The sequence below is a fragment of the Falco peregrinus genome, chromosome W (genome assembly GCF_023634155.1).
Source record: "Falco peregrinus isolate bFalPer1 chromosome W, bFalPer1.pri, whole genome shotgun sequence".
Lineage (NCBI taxonomy): Eukaryota > Metazoa > Chordata > Aves > Falconiformes > Falconidae > Falco > Falco peregrinus.
The window spans coordinates 29485888-29500856 of NC_073743.1; positions in this window are offsets into that span (position 1 = coordinate 29485888).

Sequence of the window (14969 nt, forward strand, 5' to 3'; positions counted from 1 at the left end):
TTTTCAGTTTCTTGGGCCTTGCCAACCAGAGGGCTGGAGGGGCATGGGAAATTGGGAGGGCACACAGCCAGGAGTGCTGACCTGAACCAGCCAAAGGGATATTCCATACCATATGACATCATGCTGAGTATATAAACTGGGGGAAGAAGATGGAAAGGGGGGGACATTCAGCCTTATGGCGCTTGTCTTCCCGAGTAACCGTTACAAGTGATGGAGCCCTGCTTTCCTGGGGATGGCTGAACACCTGCCTGCCCATGGGAAATAGTTGTGGTGACGCAGGTCAAGGTGGACTAAAAAAACACTATGTCTGCATGGCTGGGTTCGGACAAAATGGCCTTTATTGTTTATACAAATTATTTATATATCTTAGACAGTACATGTGTCAGACCCTGATAGGTTTTTGTGTTCTTCTTCTTGCTTGCTATTTGCTGTTGCTGTAGGTGCCCGTATGCTGCGGTTCTAAGTTCCGGTTCTTCACACCCTGTTTACATACCTGACAATTTGTGGTTGTCTTAAAGGTACACGGCTAAGTCTTTGAAGTCAACTAACTTGTCTGCAGACCCGCTGCAGACCCCAACAAATAGTGAATGAATTCCTTGCTTTGCTTTGCTTGCATGCGTGGCTTTTGCTTTACCTATGAAATTGTTCTTAGCTCAACCCTTGAGTTTTACATTCCTTTCTGATTCTCCTCCCCATCCCTCTGGGTGAGGGGGAGTGAGCAAGTAGCTGCATAGTGCTTGGTTGCCAGCCGGGGTTAAACCACGACAGTATGGAATGGAATATTTCAGAAATACTGAAAAGGTGTTAATGGAAAACTTTAGCCAGAATATGCAGGTTTAATTAGGACTTATGGAATAGGATCTGAGTAACGGGAGACATTAAAGTTCACTTTTTTATCCAGCTGTAGCAGGACAAGGGAGTGGGTAGGGGAAATATCTTCTTTGACCTACACAAAGGTCTTTTCTGCTATAAGATTCTGTGGCAATATTTTCCCACTAGTAGAGCTCCACCAGTGGCTGGAGTATTTGTATTGATAGGGTGATGTGAATCTATCAGTCTTCATCTGTTGCCTAACTCCATCCAAAAACAGTCTTAAAACTCTGCTGGTGGGCAGAATTACATTTCTGCTACGGCTCCATTGCTGACAAAGTAGAACACCTATACCTATAAAAGTGGCAGCAAGGTGCTTTTGGAAAAACAATTTTAGATTCAGGCCAAGTCTATCAATAAATGCCCTGATCTGCACATTTTACATGTGTTTAACTTTAAAGCACTTGAATAGACCTCATGCACATTCAGGAACTCTAGTTAAAAGTATACATCCATGCATAGGCCTTTTAAGAGATAAAGGACAAGATATTTGGAGAGTTATTATCATTAATCAAATGTCAAAGTGAGAGGAAAAAGCAAAAATAAAATTAAGAAGAGGAAGTCTGAGTCTTGTAGCAGAGTATCACAATTTGATAACTCTATTTTTTTTTAGCCTCCTTGGTATATCTTTGTTCCAGGATAGGATGTAAAAAGAGGTTTTTGTCTCATTTTAAATAGACCATGCCAGGTTATGGTTTTCTTATTTTTTTTATAACTAGGTATTTTAAATAATTAATTTCCTGCTAATTTCTGTGGATAACAATCTCACCCCAGGATCATAGAAGGAATATTTGACTAGTTTTTCTGCTAGCACAATGTTGCAACCATCTTTTCTCACAAATTGATAACTGACTGCTATAATCAAATCAAGCTCAGAGAAGTTGGTCTCTCCTTGTTTGATGTTTGATACTTCTGTTTCAGACCCAGATAAGACTTTTTTGTGTCCTAAATCTTGTTGATTGGATATTTTTAAATACTAAACCAGTTGGTGTATAAAAAGGCTATAGCTCCTCCCTAGAAACTTTTCATTTCTAATCCTAGACCTTCACACCCACACCACCACTATTACAAAGGCAGGTAAGTTCCTGATTCCAACCAATTACGGATGATTTACTTGCCTTCTGTGCATCTGAAAAATCCATATTTTCTTAAAATTAGGTTTTATTTTCACTTGCCTTTTTATTCTGCTACATGCCAATAAATGTGTATTTTACTTGGTCTAAGCATAACTGCATTTGACTCATTGATATGAAGCCTTTGCTTGCTCAGACAATATATCTGTCATTCTGAAGGAAGGAAAAAGAGTGAATTGACCATCAGGAAGCAAGGCAAGTATATCAAGAGAGCTACTGCCTTCTTTGAGTATATTGCCACTAAAATTTAAAAGCAGAAGAAAAAATGATTGAATTAAAGTATCAGACAGTCAGAAGCAACTCTGTTCTCAGCATAGAAGTAATTGCTGCATTGTTCCACTTCAAAAAAAATAAAAATTCTGTGATGCAACAAGAAAGTCCTTTTAGGAATGAATTAAGCAGTGAAGACATTGTACCTAGCACTATATTACACAAAGAGAGGCTACATGGCATTGTACTATGATGCAAAGACTTACTGCAATGCTGTCCATCCAGAGCACTGCTAGTATTATTGCACAGAATATTTTCTGGACTCAAGTGAGCTAAAATCTAACTGTGCTGAACTGGACTGTAATCACATTTACCCTGGAGAAACTAAGTGACAATGAATTATTATTTTATTATGATGATGATTATATCAGTATATGAAACCTCTCTACACAGAACAAAGAAAATCAGTGGCTAAAATGTAGAAAATAAAATCTCTCTTACTTAAAATTGCCTCTGTTTCATGGCAGATAAGATGAAAAAAACCAGAAAGGGGCTAGAATAACCAAAGGGAGTAATGCTAAGCCAAACTCCCTCATACCCATTACCACTTATGCGAAAAAGACCATAAACAGTCTTTAGCTCAGTACTAGCTACCAGTCACTATTTACATGAAAGCTACTTCAGAGGAAGCAGAAGTCCCACTCTTTAGAAAACATTCTCTTCTTCTGAGAACATCTGTCATATGCTTCTCATAATGGTGGGCACTTCAGCTTGTTACAGACAAGAGAGCAAAGGAGACATTTTGCCCTGAGAATGAAGCAACAATAAACTTGCTCCTGTTTTGTCCTTTGTAAGGGAGCACATTTTTTTTTTATCTAATGAGTATAATATCAACATGAGTAAACCTATTTTAAAACTTTTGCAGCCTTAAGGCATGTGATTACCTGAACATCAAGAGTTATAGCAAGCTTTTTGGGGAGTTCATAACTTCAGGACTACAGTGATTTATTGACAACACTGACCGTTGTCTGAGTTGCTTGCCAGGATGAAGGCCAGTTCCATTCATGACAGACTGAGGTTATCGAGGGGGAGAGGAATGGATCCTGTCATATATCCTTCATCAGGTTTTCATTTGTCTGTGAGTTAGGGTTTTGGTAGCAGTGGGAAAAGGGTCTCATCTGAATGTTTATTTGTCTAGACTGAAGGGCTCTGTTCATTAAAAGGGCATGTGTTTGATACCTGAAAAGGAGACATTGGCATGAGTGACTCAGCTCACTGACATGTACTGCCAGTCAATTTTCCTGAGTAAAATTAAGATTTTAGAAGCAAATAAATAAATAAATAAGTAGATACAAATACTAGATAGAGCACTCCTGATCTCTGAGTAGTCACATGGACAAGCCTTTGAAATCAGAATGCACGTCATGTGCATGTTACCCCAAGTAGAGAATCCTTCCAATTCACTGTTGAGTCTGTGTGCTTTGTTCAGCAGTGCAAAAACAACTAGAAGAGAGAGATCCTACAAAAAATGTATCCACATTATACCTCCATGGAAAATGTCAACAATTAGTCGTATGAGTGGGGATTTGCAAGACCAGGACTTTCTACTGGTGGACAGATAAATTGATTTGCTCTTTTGCCTCACAGTAACAAATTCACATATAAATAGCAGGTACCAGGGTCCTCACATTCAAGCATCCTGAAAACAACATTATGCCCAAAACTCAGGACTTTTAATTTCTAAAATGCCATTCCCTCCAGTGTCAACAAAAGAAAATTTATTCTCTAAGGAGCATTTTCTAAAGGCAGAAAACCTCAAAAGCCATAATCTATTAAACTACTGATATATTCAATCTGCCATCTTAGAAATGCATAAAACATTTGTGAAGATGGTACCTTTAGCTTTATATTCTCTAAGCCAGTCTGAGAAAAAACTAATAAATTTAGGAATAATGAAAACTTTATAACCATCAGAAGTTCTAGCACTGCAGCCCAGAACTTTGAAACACTCAACAGATGCAAGCAGCTTCTCAGTAGTAACTTACATCAGTTTTACATTTCACATATTTATCAATTTGTGTGGGTGCATGTGTGTGCACTAGAGGCACAAGCCCCTGTCACTGGAGCCAACGGAGAGATTGTGTTAGTCCCCAGTGAGTGGCAAGTTGTTGTCTTTGCTAAAAAAAAAAAAAGCTCTCAGTCAGCACACTACAGTTGCAATAACTGAATGAATCCTTTCTGATGGCACATACAGTCTTAGAATAACAGTTAAAATATCAACCCATGGCTAATATTTATCTATGTGGCTTTGTTCCTTTGTGTGCTTCTCTTAATATAATTGATGAGCACTCATTAAAAAATCCTCCCTTTTCCAAAAATCTCTTAATAACAACACAGCCATCCTCACAACCCAGTTGTGTCTCACTCTATATTAATGACTTGGATTGAGACTAAGTAAAGGGGATGTTTTTTTCCCATTAGCACTATCTGATGCAGATGTAACATGGTGAATGCAATATAGCCCTTCTTGCACTAACTCTTTATACTAGTAGGAATCCACTTTTTTCTATGCTTTCTGCAATGTGATGGGTGTTTTCCTTAAAGGATTTGACAAATTGTTACTTCTATTGCATTAGTGACAAATTCTCCTTTGAAAGCTTAGCTAGACACCAGAGCCCGAGGAGCTGCACTGTCCATATCCAAGAGAGCCTATAACTGAAAACTAAAAAAAGTTCAGAACAAAAACTTATTTCATTAATAATTCATGAAATCCCAACAGAATAGGACCTATTAAAAGAAGATATCTATAATAAAGCTATAATAATGTTCAAAAGCAGCTTATGCCTGTAATTGTTCTGACAGATTGTATTGGGTCTGTCTGAGAAGGAGTTAACTTTCCCCACAGCAGCCCTCATAGTGCTGTGCTTTGTATTTGTAGCTAGAAAGGTGTTGATAACACACCAGTGTTTTGGCTATTGCTGAGCAGTGGTCACACAGCATCAAGGATGTATCTCCAACATTCCCCCCCTCACCCCTCAAAGGCCAGTAGGCTGGGGGTGAGCAAGAGGTTGGGAGGGGACATAGCCAGGACAGCTAACCCAAAATGACCAAAGGGATATTCCATACCATATGATGTTTGGTCAGCTATAAAAGCTAGGAGAAAGGAGGATGGGGGCCATTCATCATTAAGGCATTTGTCTTCTGGAGCAACTGTTACATGTACTGAAGCACTACTTCCCAGGAAGTGGTTGGACATTGCCTGTTGATGGGAAGTAGAGAATAAATCTTTTGGTTTTCTTTGCTTCTGCACATGACCTTTGCTTTTGCTTTATTAAACTGCCTTTACCTTGACCCATGAGTTTTTTTCTGTCATAATTTCTTCTCCTCCTGTCCTGCTGAGGAAGGGTGTGATAGAGCAGCTTGGTAGGCATCTGGAATCCAGCCAAGATCAACCCATCACAGTCCTTTGTGGAGCCCAACTTGGGTCATGAGGAATTCAAGATAAAGAGAGTAATTAAGAGCCGTAACAGGCAAAACACGACTGAACTCAGCTAGAGAGCGAAGAGCAGAATGACTGTAGGGAATTTCGTATTTTGTAAGTTTGTAATTGTGGTGAAGGGACGAGGGGTGAATTGTGTGTAAATTGTCCACTTTTGTCGGCATTGTGATGTTATTTTGATTTTAGTGTGGGGTATTCTTTTTGTTGATGTAAGTAAAGTTTGTGAAGATTATGTAATGAATGTGGATTTTAATAATAATTCTTAAATATGTGATTCACAGAGGCAAGGGGTGGAATGGTGACCCAGATGGGACTGATACCAAAACTTTGCCATACAAATCCAATACACATTGATAGGATGGCACTGCACAGCAAGGTCACAGTATGCAATAAATGTACTGAAAGCAACTGGAGATTTCCTTGTGGGATGTGCTCCACAAGACAGATGCGAAACGCCAGGTGACACCTTAGTGCTTTCTGAAACATCTTGGACCCAATTGATGTATGGAATTAGACTCTATAACTCGAAAGTTATAAAGTAGGTATGTTTATTGCGCGCAGATGCACGGGGGATCGCTCCTCCACAAGCGTGCATGCCCGAAGTGATGAACCATCTCACATTTATACAATAAAACAAATGAATATTCAATTAACGCCTATACATATTCGTTACCTAAACCCCCTTACTCTCGCTTCGTATGTTAATTAGCTTATCAGTCCTTTGCCTGGAATGTGGTGGTCTTGCAGGTTTATAGGTGATTCATGTCCTTGTGACCATCTGATCCTCTCCAGCAAGGAGACTTAGCACTCCCTCCCTCTAGATAACATTGGAATGTCTCTCATCCTTTTCTCATCCTTTTTATAAATAGCCCCTTTGTTAGAGGAAGAAGGGTAGGTGTCTCCTCAAAGCTGTGTGACTATGTGACCAGACACCACACCCATGACCAGTCACCATACCCACATTCCTTGAGCAGACATATACAATCATGATCGATGTCCATTGTCCCCATTTCACACTATTTCTCCATATCAATCCCCCCTTTTCAATCAAACTAAGTAAATTCTTTTACTTAAGCAGTCTTCCCGAATGATATAAAGCATCATACGTAAGTGTTAACCTTTTAAACATTCTCCAAACCCACAAATATAACATAATGGTTAGTATTAAGGAAATTCCTAAACTGATCAATAAGATCACAATGGGGTGTACCATAGTGTTAAGAATTCCTGTTGCAGAAGGTGACCAGCCAAAGAGAGTATCCCACCAATTATGGTTTCCATCCTGTTTAACCTTTTTTAAAACTTTCTTGATCCCCTCTACATCATGACGGATCATAAGAAGAGTTTCGTGTCCCTTTTCTTTGGTTTCTTCCACTATACGTTGTAAATCTGCATGTTCTAATAGTTCTTTTATACTACTTATATTTAGTCCTATGGGGGTAGGAATTATCATCTGTGATAGGGTAAAGTTGGATTTTAAGAATTGATGAGACACTACTGGGGCTGAGTAACTAAAATCGCATCCTGTGATAGTAGTAAAATTACAGATACAGTAATTTGAATATTGTGCAGTCTCCTTTACCTCCCCATCTACGGTTATTGTGTTACACTTAGTTCTCAAACACGCACATCCCTTCCCTGCATATATTATTACTGTTTTCAAGTTTGCACTTGGTCGGGCCTCGAAAAGACATATTTTCTGATCTGTATCTAAACAAGTATCCTGAGCTATTATGGTATTGCTTTCACAGAGGAAGCCCTGCTGTTCTCGCATAATACAAGATTCTAAATCTACTGTTTGCCACTTATTGCCTGTCTTTCTGACCCATGTTCTATGTTCAAAAGGATATAGTGATATGGAGAAATAGTGTGAAATGGGGACAATGGACATCGATTGTGATTGTATATGTCTGCTCAAGGAATGTGGGTATGGTGACTGGTCATAGGTGTGGTGTCTGGTCACATAGTCACACAGCTTTGAGGAGACACCTACCCTTCTTCCTCTGACAAAGGGGCTATTTATAAAAAGGATGAGAAAAGGATGAGAGACATTCCAATGTTATCTAGAGGGAGGGAGTGCTAAGTCTCCTTGCTGGAGAGGATCAGATGGTCACAAGGACATGAATCACCTATAAACCTGCAAGACCACCACATTCCAGGCAAAGGACTGATAAGCTAATTAACATAGGAAGCGAGAGTAAGCGGGTTTAGGTAAGGAATATGTATAGGCATTAATTGAATATTCATTTGTTTTATTGTATAAATGTGAGATGGTTCGTCACTTCGGGCATGCACGCTTGTGGAGGAGCGATCCCCCGTGCATCTGCACACAATAAACATACCTACTTTATAACTTTCGAGTTATAGAGTTTAATTCCATACATCAATAGGAGCACCCCATTATGGTTAATTCCAAGGGCTACAATCGGGTGTATGGTAACTATTACTGCATTATGTATGGTTAATACAAAAGCTGTGATGGTGTGTGTGTTGGGGTCGTAGGTGAAGTTCACCATACTCCACCATGACTGGAGTTTTCTTTCTACCTCCGTAGCATTGTCCCAAACCATCTTTCGAATTTCCGTAGGAAATATGCCTTCCTCTCCTTCTCTTATTATGGATGCAGCTATTGATTGCATCCACATTTGGGCTTGGATACAACTTAGAGCCAGGGCGACATCGTCCTGTAAACCACCTAACGCCTTAGTGATGAGTTGATGATCTTCCATGTTTATTTGTTCCCACCTGGGGAGTACCTTCGATATCAACCATTGGTGTGCCCCTAATGCTAATAATGAAGATTTTAGTGGTTGTTGTAGTTTTGATAGATCGGCCGTGGTGGCGGCTAGTTTATTCATTATCACCTCTGAGTCTATGTAATTTAATACTCCGAGTCCTGTTCCCAACATTCCAGTTACATCTCTCACTATTCTGTTTCGATAAATATTTCCCCTTTTTCTTAACCAAGTTGTCCATCCCTCATAAGAGGTCCGTAAGAAGGGGGAACAGGATGGCTTAACATCAGAAACATTGACTTGTATCTGTAACTCTATTCTTTTAAGAGACCATTTGACGAGCGAGGGGAAGCGCGCGGCCGACTCAATATGAGTGATAGAGCAAGCTTCGATTTATCAGTCATGGGTATGTCCTGGCTTCCCGCATCGATAGCAGGGGAAGTCTCGGCGCGTGGTGGTTGCTGGCTTTGGGGGCGCGGTAGCCCCAGGGGGGCGCAGAGGCGCAAGCGCTGCAAAAGCCTGACTTTGGGCTTGCACTAAATCTCTCCCTACTGCTTGGATTGCTTCCACTAGCAAGGCTTGCTGACCTACTGGCACCCAACTCATTCGCTCTAGCATTGTTTCTACAGAAGAATCTAAGGGCAGGGTTACTAAAATGCCTTTGGTGTAACTGTTACTATTCTCCAGAATACACTGGCACAATAACGGCCCTTTCATAAAGTTAGGTATATCTGGTGGGCTCACTGTGGAGGCCTGACTCATTCACTGTACTACGTAACTGACAATATTTTCCAATCAAAGCCTCCCAGGTTCCCTGTCTTTGGTTAGCGGCATTCATCTGATACGTTACAGGGAAAGCTTGTGGAGGGTTGACTTGCTCAGCAATATCAAATATTCCCTGAGCAACTGCTTCTTGTGCTATTTTTTGCCAATTAATGTGCGTAGAACGCACCAGTTTGTTTACTGTATTTTTTGTTCCTTTTTTTTTTTTTTTTTTTTAGAATTTTGTAATGACTGCCCACTGCTATTTTCTTCCTCAGCAGCACTTTCGTCAGATATGTCCCCGCCCTCTGGCCCCCCCGAGGCTACTGTGGCGGGGGGGAGGGGGGGGCAGAGGACACGAAGGGTCTATAGGTGGTACAGTGGGCTCTATAGGTGGTACAGAGAGCACTGTTTGTGATAAAGGGGGTATTGGAATGTAATTTTCACATGGCATAATTTTTCCTGCATTATCAACAGTGTAAATCACTGGATAGGCTTGATGATTAATTTGAGCTACGACATCAAAGTCTTTTTGTTCCATCGCTTCTCGGACTATTTTGTCCCAACCGACTCGAATTAGTCGTGGCTGCGGGTGAAGGCAAGGCGGTTTAAAAGTTTTATTAGCTGAATCAGTTTTTAACTTCCCATCGTCTGCCCTCTCATTTTTGTCACATGTCTCCTCCTCAGTTTCACTTTCTTGTGATTCTCCCTGCACCTCCTCTTGAGGTGGTGCCGAGGGACAAGCTTTTTCCTCCGGAGGAGGAGGGGGAGGAGGATGGTCTGAGGGTCGGCGAACAACAGGAACAGGGATTCCCGAGGCAGGGGGGGTAAAATAATCACCTCCTGCCGTAAGACACCCAGCAGCCGGGTCAGACCGTTCGAGTCGGCTGGAAGCAGCTGCTGCCATTTGTTTTTCAACTTTATATCTTTTTAAACAATTAATAACTTCTCTCCAAGGTTTCATTAATTTCTTAGCAGCTTTATCATCATCAGTTACTGAATCCCATAAACAATCCCCATAATTACGCCATTCTTCTACTTCAAACATATGCTCAGGATCTGCAAAATATCCTTTTGCTCTACCTAATGCAATTAACGCGGCCAGATCTTTTAAAGGGCCTACTCCCCGCTTTTCTAAAAAGCGTTGTAAAAGAGCAAGTGCTACCTCTTTTTCCATAGCGCGCTTTAAACAGTTCTTTTCCTTGATTAAGATGCAGCCTTTTCCCTGGGTAGTCACTCACGGACGGCGAACCTTTCCTTGATTAATGTTGGTTCAAGCACGGATCGGGCACGATGCCAGCATCAGTCGATCTTTGCTCCCTGGTCGCTGCTACCAGTGCTTCTCCGTCCTCGCTGTCCGGTGAAGAACAGGGATTGGGGGTCCCTGTTCGGGCGCCACTTTGACGAGCGAGGGGAAGCACGCGGCCGACTCAATATGAGTGATAGAGCAAGCTTCGATTTATTACGGCGCGATTATGTCTTATATACAGTTCCAGTTAATTATGCCTACTAGTCATCTGCTGATTGGCTAAGCTCTAAAGGGTTACATTTTCATACATCCTCCTACTTGCGGTTTCTGCGGATAGCTAGCTACATATTTTTTTTCCTCTCTTGTCTACGCGAATTCCTCAAAGTTATTTACAACATTAGGCACAAGGTCAGTGTTTTTCTCAGCTTCCTTATCAGCATGCCTCAGCATAGCTGCAAGGCCTGCTTCAGCTAACTTACGCTAACTTTGTTTCACAAAGATCTTTAAGGGAGTCATGGCCGTGATCACACAGCCATTCTGCAACAACCATTCTGGGTTAAACAACATTTGTTGCTGACCTGTATTTCTGATTACATATGGTCCAATTGTACAAATTTTTGGATTTGGTTTAGTTAATTTAAGATCAAGTGTTAATGGGATTGTTGTAACTGTGGTGGTGGTAGGAACAGTGGTTAGTATGATTGTTATTTTAATCTTATAAATCAGAGCTGTTCTTGGGGATTCCTTTCCTAGGCATATTATAAAGATGGGCTCGTTTAAGTTAAAATTGTGCCAACATTCCCGTGAATTAAAGCACATGGTTGTATTTAGAAGGGTAAATTCCTTATCTACCTTTCTGACATTAATCAGGGTGTCTCCCGAAATCTTGGTGTTATCCTTTTCATTATATGTTTGACACCCTACTTTTATCCTATCTCCTAATTTTCCCCATAATCGGTCGACTTTGTGTACATCCTCCCGGTCCCATTGATTCCTTTGGTACACCTCATTTTCAGAAAAAAACTACCATAGCTAGTTTCGTCTTTGAGTCCACCTTTCCCATTATTCCAGTGTGTTTTTTCTGGGCATGATTCCAAGGCCAGTTATCAGGCACTTGGTTGTAGGCAAGAGAGAGGGTACAAAAAACCACAAATGGTTTAAACCCACTATTGATCATTTTAAGAATCTAAACGTTCCTCATATATACATATAAAATCTGTTTTGATCAAAATATCTTTGTTTGAGTTGGGGCTTACCGATAACAAGTTGGGCAAGACTGGCCACTGGCTCAGTCCCAGACTCTTTTGTTCTATATTGTTTGTTGTGGTGCCCTTCCCATATGGTGGATCCACAACCGCTCAGGTTCACTTACTTGCCACCCACATTGTTCCCATTTGTCCGAGTAAATTTGAGTTTCAGTTCTTTTCTATCTGGGGTTACTTTCCACGAAGTTGCAGGGGCTTTCTTAATCCGGGTATGATGAATCCAAGAATTCTGTCCCTCAACCTTGATTGCAGTGTAGGTGGCGAGTAGGACTTGAAAAGGTCCAGTCCACTGTGGTTCCAGGGTTTTATCTGTAAAACACTTAACGTATACATAGTCCCCTGGCTGTATATCATGAACAGGTCCATCCAGACCCCTACTGCGTGTTCCCATCACATGCTTCTCAATTCTTATTAATTGTTTGTTTAGTGCCACCATATAGGAAGTCATTGTTTCTTCACCAATCTGTGAAGACATCCCCTTTTGCACCCCACAGGGTCATCCATATAAAATTTCAAATGGGCTAAGCCCCTCTTTTGCTCTTGGTCTAGTTCGTATTCGTGTAAGAGCTAATGGCAAAGACTGGGGCCAAGTTAGATTTGTTTCTTGACCTAACTTGACAATCTGTTGTTTGATTAGATGATTCATCTTTTCCACCTGGCCACTCGATTGTGGTCGGTATGGGGTATGCAATTGCCAATCTATTCCTAGATGGTGGCTGATCTGTTGTACTATTCTGGACACAAAATGTGGTCCTCTATCCGAGGACATTACCGCTGGGACTCCAAACCTAGGTATTATCTCTTGGAGTAGTATTTTGGTCACTTCCCGGGCTTTAGCAGTTCTGCACGGGAAGGCTTCTGGCCAACCTGAAAAGGTATCTGTTAGTACCATTAAATATCGATACCCCCCTTTTCTAGGAAGTTCCGAGAAATCGATCTGCCAATGTTGCCCTGGAACATTTCCTCTCCCAGTTTTTCCCAACTTTGGCCCCTTGGTAATCTTAGGATTAGTCTGGAGACAAAGGTCACATTGTTGGGTTACTTGTCTAATAGTAGTATACAAATTTCATGCTATTATGTTTTTAGTGAGATCCTTATATAGAGCTTCTGCCCCCCAGTGCCTTTTTCTATGTTCTTCCCGGACTACTGACCATACCATGTAGGAAGGAATCACTATTCTCCCATGTGAGATTATAGCCCACCCTTCCTCATTATATGATCCCTCTAGGTCAGAAATCAGTTTGCGATCTTCTTTTGTATAGTCTGGTTTACCTTCTAGAGATATTTGTCCATCGGGTATTAGCGCACCCTCTACCTTGATTGCTTTTCTGGCTGCCTGTTTTGCTTCCCTGTCCGCCAGTTCATTTCCTCTTTCCAATTCTGTGCTCACTTTCTGGTGTGCCTTAATGTGCATAATTGCCACCCTTTCAGGAAGCTGGACCGCATTTAGGAGTTTCAAAATTTCTTCCGCATGTTTGATGATTTTTCCTTGGGAGTTTAACAGTCCCCTTTCTTTCCATATTGCTCCATGAGCATGTACCGCTCCAAAGGCATATTTAGAATTAGTCCAAATATTTATAGGTTTTCCCCGAGCTCTCTCCAGAGCTCGAGTAAGGGCTATGATTTCAGCCTTTTGTGCCGAAGTGTCAGCCGGTAGCGGCCCCGATTCTATCACTTCTTCAGAGGTTGTAACAGCATATCCGGAATGTCGCTTTCCATTCAGCATATAGCTGCTCCCATCCGTGAACCAATGTTCAGCTCCATTAATAGGAACATCCTTGAGATCTGTCCGACTAGAATAAGTGGCTTCGATTGTTTCTAGACAGTCATGATCGACTGATTCTCCAATATTCCCATTAAGAAATGAGGCCGGATTGACGATGTTTGTAGTCACGATCTCAACATCATCTTGTTCTACCATTATGGCCTGGTATTTTAGGAATCTCTGTGGGGAGAGCCAATGCCCCCCTTTTGTTTCAAGGACTGCAGACACTGTGTGGGATACTAAGACAGTCATTTTCTGGCCCAGGGTAAACTTCCGGGCCTCCTGGATGTTTAGGATGACAGCTGCTACTGCTCTCAGGCAACCAGGCCATCCTTTTGCAGTGGCATCCAGCTGTTTAGAGAAGTATGCCACTGCCCGTCTGTATGGTCCCAAATCTTGTGCCAATATTCCTAATGTCATTCCCTGTTTCTCATGGGAAAATAGGAAAAATGGCTTACTCACATCAGGAAGTCCTAGTGCTGGTGCCGACATCAAGGCTTTCTTCAGTTCATGGAAAGCTCTGTCTGATTCAGCATCCCACTGAAGATCCTTCTGATTAGCTGCTATCAGGGAATATAATGGTTTAACAAGCAAGCCATAATCACATATCCAAAGCCGGCACCATCCTGTCATTCCCAGGAATGTCTGTAGTTCCTTTACAGTTCATGGTCGGGGGGCTTGGCATATGGCTTCTTTTCGGGCCTTCCCCAGGACCCGTTGTCCGGCACTGATCTCGTACCCTAGGTATGTGACCTGTTGTAACACCACCTGTGCCTTCTTCTTAGAAACCCGATATCCTTGTAGTCCCTGAAAGTTCAACAGACTCACAGTCCAAATAATACAAGATTCTTCGGTTCTGGTTGCAATAAGAAGATCGTCTGCATATTGTAACACTTTCCCTTCTCCTGACGGTGGTTCCCATAACTCCAAATCCTTTGCTAATTGGTTTCCAAAAATTGTGGGGCTATTTTTAAACCCCTGTGGCAACACCGTCCATGTGAGCTGGGTCTTTTGACCGCTTTTGGGATTTTCCCATTCAAAAGCAAAAATTCTTTGGCTGGCTTCGTGGAGGGGGAGGCAAAAGAAGGCATCTTTTAAATCTAAAACTGTGAACCAAGCTAGGTCAGGTGTCAGGGTGGTTAGTAAGGTATAGGGGTTAGCTACTACAGGATATAGATCCTCTGTTATTTTGTTAATGGCCCTTAAGTCTTGAACTATCCTATAGGACCCATCAGGTTTTTTAACTGGGAGGATAGGTGTGTTAAATTCTGACTCACATTCTTTTAGTAGTTTCAGTTCTATGAATCGCTCTATGTTTGGACAAATTCCTTCCCTATCTTCCCTTTTCAGTGAGTATTGTTTAATTCTTACCGCACTCTGCTCTTCCTTCAGTTTTACTATTACGGGTGATGCATTCTTGGCGCTTCCCGGTATGTCAATTGCCCATACTCCGGGATATACCTGATCAATAATTCTGGTAT